This window comes from Triticum aestivum, chromosome 6A (genome assembly GCF_018294505.1).
Source record: "Triticum aestivum cultivar Chinese Spring chromosome 6A, IWGSC CS RefSeq v2.1, whole genome shotgun sequence".
In the NCBI taxonomy this organism is placed as follows: Eukaryota; Viridiplantae; Streptophyta; class Magnoliopsida; order Poales; family Poaceae; genus Triticum; species Triticum aestivum.
The window spans coordinates 230,703,417-230,712,702 of record NC_057809.1 but is presented as its reverse complement, the minus strand read 5'-3'; positions in this window follow the sequence as shown (position 1 = coordinate 230,712,702).

Sequence of the window (9,286 nt, the reverse complement as noted above, 5' to 3'; positions counted from 1 at the left end):
GCCGCGGGAATTAAAGGGGAAGCCAGACGGCCATGAATATCAGTAGGCCCTGATGGCAGTTTTAATTTGCACCGCATAACTCCATCGTGTCGCACGTAACTGCATCACATGGTAACGCGCGCGGCGCAACCACATGCATATGGGGCACCCGACGTGATCGTGCGCACGCCCAACCGCTGGCAGAGCGCGCGCGGCGGGACGTGAGTAGAGCGCTCCGCGATCGCCTCAATGGCGATCAACCATCTCTATCTCTACTCCTATAAAATCCTGAGTTAGTGATGATGGTGTGCCTGCCATTGTGTAATATAGACCGTCCGATCTATATCCGATGTTTAGAAAGCAAACTATGACACAGTGATACGTGGCAAATAAGATGAACTGTGCGAGCGGTGTCGGAGACATCAAGCATGAATCATATTAGCATTTCGTGTGCGATATGTGGCATACAGTTGATCCATCCGAGCTATTTGCGATGGAATAAGCTGTGTGTGTTGCGGGAAAATGCTTGCTGGTATATAACATTAAATTTAACCAAAATAGTGTTAATGCATGTTACAGAAAATGTATAGCTGGAAACTATGTTCAAATACAACTCCAACGATATAATCTTTGACGACATGCATTCGTATTTTATTAGTTAAATCCTACTTATAAACCAGGACGGGGGTATAGTAGGTACCTAAATCGCAAACATTTTTTTATTAGACGTGTCCTCTCGCACGTCTTGTCACCCCGCTGGCGCAGACGGCTTATGGCGCAAGCTTGCGCAGCTCGCAGGGGCGTTCTTTTGGCCAGACGGTGGCGCCAATGAATCGTCGATGAGCCCATTCCCGCACAACCTCATAGGTTCTCGCGCAAGCTTCCCGCCCGACTCGGTGAAATCCCCCAAAATCGCAATGCTTACCGGCCTGCTATAAAAACTCTCACGGCCGGCGAGTCCTACATCGCATTTTTCCCTCCCTCCCTGTAGCTTATCTCGCCTGCTTCTCCCACAATCGCCAATGGCAAAGGTCCGTCATCATCGCTCAGCCACTCTGCCATCATCAGAGGACAGCTGCAGCTGGGAGGCTACACCGCGGGGGCGGCGCAGTCCTCGGTGTAGTGTAGTGTGCGTGGCGTCCCTGTCGGGTGTGCGTGGAACACCCACCACACGCTCCGCCGCCACTGCCCGTCGGCAGCTGTTGCCGGCCACTATTACCGTCACACCACCGTTGAAAGCCAGGGCCATCTCCCGCTCCACCGACGCGGCCCGAAGGCGGGAGGTGGCCGTCGTGGCCGCCACCCCACTGCCGACCACCGTGGCCATCACCCGCTCCACCACCGTGGCCCGAAGGCGGGAGGTGGTGGTCGTGGCCTCCACCCCATCATCGGCCGCCATAGCCGCTCGCCCACCATCGACCGCCAGGATTATCACCCGCTCCGCTGCCGTGGCCCGAAGGCGGGATGCGGAGGTGGAGGCCCGCACGTGCGTCAGCGACCTTGCGCGCTACCTCGAGTTCCTACGGGAGGAGGAGGAGCGCCTCTTCGAGCACGCAAAGAGCCTTACTGCAGCCGTGGACGCAGCACATGCCGACGTAGAGGCGAGGAATCAGGAGATCTACGAGCACTCTGGCCGCTTTGAGAGGGATCGTCTGGAGTGGTAGTGGCCGTTCGAGCTGGCGAGCGTCGCTGAACGTGCAGCACCGGCAGGCACCGTATTGCATTTGTCCAGCTCGTTGGTAGGCTCCTCCTCCTCCTTTGCCTCTTACTGAGGGGGTGAGCGCGCTCGGCAGAGGAGAGGCTGTTGGAAGTAGCACAAAGCCCCTCCGTGGTAGTAGTAGTATTTAGGGGCTATTTTGTTCAGTTCATCTGACTATAGATGTGTGGTCGAACTGTACAACGTACTTAAAATTAGCTAGTATATATAGTTGAACTAGCTATTTCAGTACGTGGTTGGCAACAACTAGGGAGAAGTTCGGTCGATTCAGCTGTCGAGTTGAACTATTTGTATAAATTAAGAACGACTGCTTAATCTATGAATGAAATCTATGCTTAATTACTAAATTTTAGTTAAAAAATTAGATAGTGCTAATGATTTGTAGCTAGATATTTTGAAAAATCGAGTGTTACAAGGATTGACAAATGGCAAGATCAATAAATGTAAATATTTCGAGTTTGACAAATGGCAACATACCCAATAATTGTTTGTAAGTGGTTGCACACGGGTCATCCAAAACAACCATTTGCGTTGAAGGGATGCACAAATCCTGCGTTGCTCTCACTTTGCATACAGTTGTTCAATCTAAAATGTTTGCGATCAAGAGCTGTACAAATCCTGCTCGGCACATTTTCCCTTGGCTTCCTGGGGAGGATGTTGGTTTGCATACAGGTGTTCTAACTAAAACGTTTGCAATGAGTGTTTTATATTTAAAAACCAAATTAAACCTGGGGAAGTTGACAAATGTTTTACCACGACATGTTGATGTTGCTCCATGATAGCATGCCAAGTTTAATGAATTTGAGACGAGTTTTGGATTTACTAGAATTTCAAAACCAGGTACCTCAATGTTTTGCGGCCGAGTGATGGTGGCAGGGTGTTCGAAATTCATTCCCATTTCTTGCATGGGACCTAAGCATGCACCCAAGGACACATATTTGTTTTTTCAACCAGTTTATATGCACTGGAGAATGTAGTTCAAATTTGAATTATGCACATAAAATGCCAGGAAAACCCAGTTAATGCACAAAAATGTCCAAACAAACCCCGAAAAATTCCAAAATTGAACACAACACTCTTGTTGTTCTATGTTGACACTGATTTTTTTGAAAGCAATAAGAGGCAATGGATATCATTTCGTCCCCAAAGGTGGCACGTTCCCTACCGAAACCATCATGCTTGTTGTGAGAAGCTCTGGTTTATGAGAACCTTATACCCAAACCTGCCCTAAGTGGGACAAATTTTTTTACCACGACATGTTGATGCCGCTCTATGATAGAATGCCAAGTTTCATGAATTTCAGACGAGTTTTGGATTTACTAGAATTTAAAAACCAGGTATCTCAATGTTTGTGGCCGAGTGACGGTGGCAGGGTGTTTGAAATTCATTCCCATTTCTTGCATGGGACCTAAGCATGCAACCAAGGACACATATTTGATTTTTCAACCAGTTTATATGCACTTGAGAATGTGCATGTAGTTCAAATTTGAAATATGCACATAAAATGCCTAGAAAACCCAGTTAATGTATAAAAATGTCCAAACGATCCCCGAAAAATTCCAAAATTGAACACAACACTCTTGTTGTTCTATGTTGACACTCGAATTTTTTTGAAAGCAAAAAGAGGCGACGGATATTGTTTCGTCCCCAAAGGTGGCACGTTCCCTACTGAAACCATCACGCTTGTTGTGAGAAGCTCTGGTTTGTTAGACACTTATACCCAAACCTGCCCCAAATGGGACAAATTTTTTACCACGGCATGTTGATGCCGCTCCATGATAGCATGCCAAGTTTCATGAATTTCAGACGAGTTTTGGATTTAGTAGACTTTAAAAACCAGGTATCTAAATGTTTGCGGCCGAGTGACAGTGGAAGAGTGTTTGAAATTCATTCTCATTTCTTGCATGGGACCTAATCATGCACCCATGGACACATATTTGATTTTTCAACCAGTTTGTATGCACTCGAGAATGTGCATGTAGTTCAAATTTGAATTATGCACATAAAATGCCTGGAAATCCCAGATAATGTATAAAAATGTCCAAACGAACCCCGAAAAATTCCAAAATAGAACACAACACTCTTGTTGTTCTATGTTGACAGTCGAATTTTTTTGAAACAATAAGAGGCAATGGATATCGTTTCGTCCCCAAAGGTGGCATGTTCCCTACCAAAACCATCACGCTTTTTGTAAGAAGCGCTGGTTTGTGAGAAGCTTATACCCAAACCTACCCCAAATGGGACAAATTTTTACCACGGCATGCTGATGCCGCTCCATGATAGCATGCCAAGTTTCATGAATTTCAGACAAGTTTTGGATTTACTAGAATTTAGAAACAAGGTATCTCAATATGTGCGGCCGAGTGACGGTGCAGGGTGTTTGAAATTCATTCCCATTTCTTGCATGGGACCTAAGCATGCAACCAAGGACACATATTTGATTTTTCAACCAGTTTATATGCACTTGAGAATGTGCATGTAGTTCAAATTTGAATTATGCACATAAAATGCCTGGAAAACCCAGTAAATGTATAAAAATGTCCAAACGAACCCCGAAAAATTCCAAATTTGAACACAACAATCTTGTTGTTCTATGTTGACACTCGATTTTTTTGAAAGCAATAGGAGGCAAAGGATAACGTTTTGTCCCCAAAGGTGGCATGTTCCCTACTTAATCCATCACGCTTCTTGTGAGAAGCTTATACCCAAACCTGCCCCAAATGGGACAAATTTTTTACCACGGCATGTTGATGCCGCTCCATGATAGCATGCCAAGTTTCATGAATTTCAGACGAGTTTTGGATTCAGTGGAATTTAAAAACCAGGTATCTCAATATGTGCGGCCGACTAACGGTGGCAGGGTATTTGATATTCATTATCATTTCTTGCATGGGACCTAATCATGCAACCAAGGACACATATTTGATTTTTCAACCAGTTTATATGCACTGGAGCATGTGCATGTAGTTCAAATTTGAATTATGCACATAAAATGCCTAGAAAACCCAGTTCATGGATAAAAATGTCCAAACGAACCCTGAATAATTCCAATTTTTGGACGACACACCTAAAGTTGCATGTTCACTGCAGATACAAGTTCTAGCAATTGAAACACCGTCCATGGCCGTTGTAACCCCATTCTGTAATTCCAATCAAGACGAAAAATCAAGTAGATCCCACATAGTTTATTATAATCAACCGTGTGAGATGTAGTACAAAATATCTTTGGACCGTGTGTGAATAAGGGACCGTATTTGAGGACACTTTGCGTGCCAGTTTTTTGGCTGAAGCGATTCCAAATCATCGGCTTCCGCGGAAATATCTACCTCCACGCCCCCCTTACTAAAAGACACATTTCCCCGGTTTCTGCCTTCTTTTCCAAGTTGAAACCTTCACTCCTTGCTTGCAGCGCCACTGCCTCCTCGCCAGTGACCCTCCTTCACGCTGCTCGGCCTCGCCTATCTAGGCAGCTAATCCACACGTGACCACCATCCTCCTCCTTCTACATACCACATGCCCCGACCGCCAGCGCGAGCACGACACCTTCCACCCAAATCACCGACCCCTCCACTAAATAAGCGCCGGCCTAAGCCACTATGCATGCAGTATAGCTAGGACCTCGTGGAGCATTTGGCAGCGGAGAAGCAAATCGCGGCCACACGCACGGATGAGATGGCGATGGCTGCCATTCGAGCCGACCCCTAGATCTTGAAGGAGCACCTTGCCTTTTGCTAGCTACGCTGGTTAAGCATGCTCGGTTTACCCGTTGCGTGTGCTGCTCCTGCCTTTCCTTCACAAATTCTAGTGAATTGTGCTATCTAATTTTACCATGCAAACTGTTGCTCTAGTTTATATGTTCTATATGTTGTGCAGTGTGGTGCTCACTTATTAACTGTTTTATTAATTAGTTGTCGTCTTCAGTTAACTGTTTGGTTCAATTCTACAAATGTGATGTTCAATTCTTCAGGCTGCATTTTTGTATTGTATTCCATGTAAGAAATAAATCGAACTTATCTTTACAAAATACATGCGCGAATACAATTGCTATATTTCCAAGTTGTCAAGTGTAACACCCATGATGCGGCTATATCTCCCACGTGTCGAAGCACGACTTAGAGGCATAACCGCATAGTAGGCATGTCGCAAGAGGGGTAATCTTTACACATCCCATGTACTGAATAAGATAGAGATAAAGAGTTGGCTTACAATCACCACTTCACACAATACATAAATATAGCATTACATCATCTAGATACAATCAAGGTCCGACTACGGAACCAAATAAAGAAAGACAACCCCTAATGCAATAGATCCCCGATCGCCTCAACTGGGCTCCTCTACTGATCGTCCGGAAAAGACACAAAATAATGTCCAGAATCCTCGTCGAACTCCCACTTGAGTTTGGTCGCGTCCCCTGTACTAGCATCATCGGCACCTGCATCTGGTTTTGGAAGTAATCTGTGAGTCGCGGGGACTTAGCAATCTCACACCCTCGCGATCAAGACTATTTGAACTTATGGGTAGGAAAAGGGGGTAGTGAGGTGGAGCTGCAGCAAGCACTAGCATATATGGTGGCTAACTTATGCAAATGAGAGCGAGAAGAGAAGAAAAGCACGGTCGAGAAGCTATAAAGTTCAAGAAGTGATCCTAAAACTACTTACGTTCAAGCATAAACATGAGACCGTGTTCTCTTCCCGGACTCTGCCGAAAAGAGACCATCACGGCTACACACGCTGTTGATTCATTTTAATTAAGTTAAGTGTCAAGTTTTCTACAACTGGATATTAACAAATTCCCATCTGCCCATAACCGCGGGCATGGCTTTCGAAAGTTCAAAACCATGCAGGGTGTCTCAAGTTAGCCCATCACAAGCTCTCATGGTCAACGAAGGATATTCATTCTCCCAGGACGACCCGATTAGACTCGGAATCCCGGTTATGAGACATTTCGACAATGGTAAAACAAGACCAGCAAAGCCGCCCGATGTGCCGACAAATCCTGATAGGAGCTGCACATATCTCATGCTCAGGGCACACCGGATGAGCACTACGTACAACTAAAACCAACCCTCAAGTTTCCCTGAGGTGGCGCTGCAAGTGGCTCTGTTTTCGACCAACACTCAGAGGAGCACTGGCCCGGGGTTTAAAATAAAGATGACCCTTGAATCCACGAAACCCAAGGGAAAATTCCTTGGTGGCAAAAGGTAAAACCAAGGTTGGGCCTTGTTGGAGGAGTTTTATTCAAGGTGAACTATCAAGGGGTTCCCATTATAACCCAACCGCGTAAGGAACACAAAATCAAGGAACATAACACCGATATGACGGAAACTAGGGTGGCAAGAGTGGAACAAAACACCAGGAATAAGGCTGACCCTTCCACCCTTTACCAAGTGTATAGGTGCATTAAAGTAAGCAAGATATAATAATGATTTCCCAACAATAAACATGTTCCAACAAGGAACAAACTCCATCATCACCTGCAACTAGCAATGCTATAAGAGGGGCTGAGCAAAGCGGTAACATAGCCAAACAAAGGTTTGCTAGGAAAAGGTGGGTTAGAGGCTTGACATGAAAATATGGGAGGCATGATATAGCAAGTGGTAGGTATCGCGGCATAGCAATAGAGCAAGCAACTAGCAAGCAAAGATAGAAGTGATTTCGAGGGTATGGTCATCTTGCCTGCAAAGTTCTCCGAGTTGACGTAAGCTTGATCCTCGTAAGCGTACTCAACGGGTTCCTCAATCAAGAACTCGTCTCCCGGCTCTACCCAAATCAATAACACAAGCAAAGGAAACCACAATCAACCACGGTGCAATGCGCAAGCAACATGATGCAAAACATGGCATGATATGCGGGATGTGCTATGCAATGCATATGCGTGATCCGGAAGGAAAAGATTAAACTAGGCCTCAAATTGGCAAACCAAGTGCGCCGCTAGAAAGATGAGTTGATTTCGGTCGAAATCGACATAAAGATCACCGGAATCGGATGCACGGTTTGCAAGTGGCAAGCAAAACAAGAATGGCACGATTCTGGGATTAACAACACGATGCCATCTAAAATGCAACAAGAAACTAAGCTATTGCACTCTAACATAGCAACAAAGCACATGGTAGTGATCTACTCAAGATGCTTGACACAATATGAACACTGAGCTACGGCTAAATCAGAAAATAGCAGGTTCAAACAAGCATGGCAAAAGTGCAAAAGATATCAGTTTCACAGACCTAGTGAAAATGCTAACATGTCAGGAAAATAACATCAGGAAGCAATGTTTAGAGCAAGAGAACAACATGCTACAGGAACAGGACATATCAAAGCAAAGCATGGCATGAATCTACGCAAAGCATATAACAAAATTCCCTTACTGACCATAAGCCAAAAGGGCACAGAAAATATGATGGCACCCATGTAAACATAGCAAGTTTCGTTAACAGATTCAGACTTGGCAGAAAAACTGGACATGGCATCAATAGAATTATGAAGGCATCTTTGCGAGCTTGATGCACTCAACACAAGGCATTGCATGACAAACTAAGCATACTACCAGCAAGAAGGCATGTTCATGAAGCTAACCAAAGCAAGAACAAACTCATAGCATGCATGGATCAACTACAACAACCTTGGCAAAATTGATTAACATGTAAACAATCTGCCAGGAACATTTTATTGAAAACATAGAGCAAGATTGAGTCATGCTAGGGAAATTCATAAATGCAAACAGGGGCATGGATGGATAGAACACAACCATATGCCCAAAACATCCTTACTGAACATACTCAAAAGCAACATGGATCTCACTGTAGCAACATGAATACATGGCATAAAAATATCAGCAGGGAAATGACTTAGTGAAATTCTAAGTCCCTGAAATCAGCAATGTCACGAGAGCTACTTTGCATGCATGTGCTAGTCACCACATTGATCAAAAAAATACATGGCATACACCCCTGTAAAGATGGCATGGCATAGCCCAAAACACATGTAGAGATCATGCCCATATGAAGCACACAATAATCATGGCAAAAATGAAAAATGCTCATAATCTGCTAAGAAACAGGAACTAACATTTTATAGCACTCTTGCACCAACAATTTGGGCATCAAGATGGACTCAAACAAGCAGGTCACAATGAAACAAAATGAAGAGGACAACCAGATAAACAATTTGATATATCACACGTGCGAAACAGAGCTACGATGACAGAATTATGGCATGATGAAGGGAGCAATAAAATGTATCAGAAAAAGACTTAGTGATATTTCGAAGTCAACCTAGGGTTCCTTCGATCCAGATCCGGGCGGCGCGGTGCCCGAGGTTCGCCAGAGAGGAAGCCGCGGTGGCCGGAGTTCGTTGCGGAGAAGACGGATCCGGGGAGGAGGATATCGGGGAGGTCCGGCACGAGGGAGTTCCGGTGGCCGGCACCGCGGTCCGGGCTACAGGAGACGGCGGGCGACGATGGGTGGTGCAGCGGAGCGGTGGCGGTGTGGTCGTCGGCGTGCTGCGCCGGCGAAGGGCGAAGGCGGCGGCGCGGTGGAGAGCTCGCGGGCGGCGCGCGGCTCCCAGGTGGCGGCGCGGGCAGAGGGAAGCG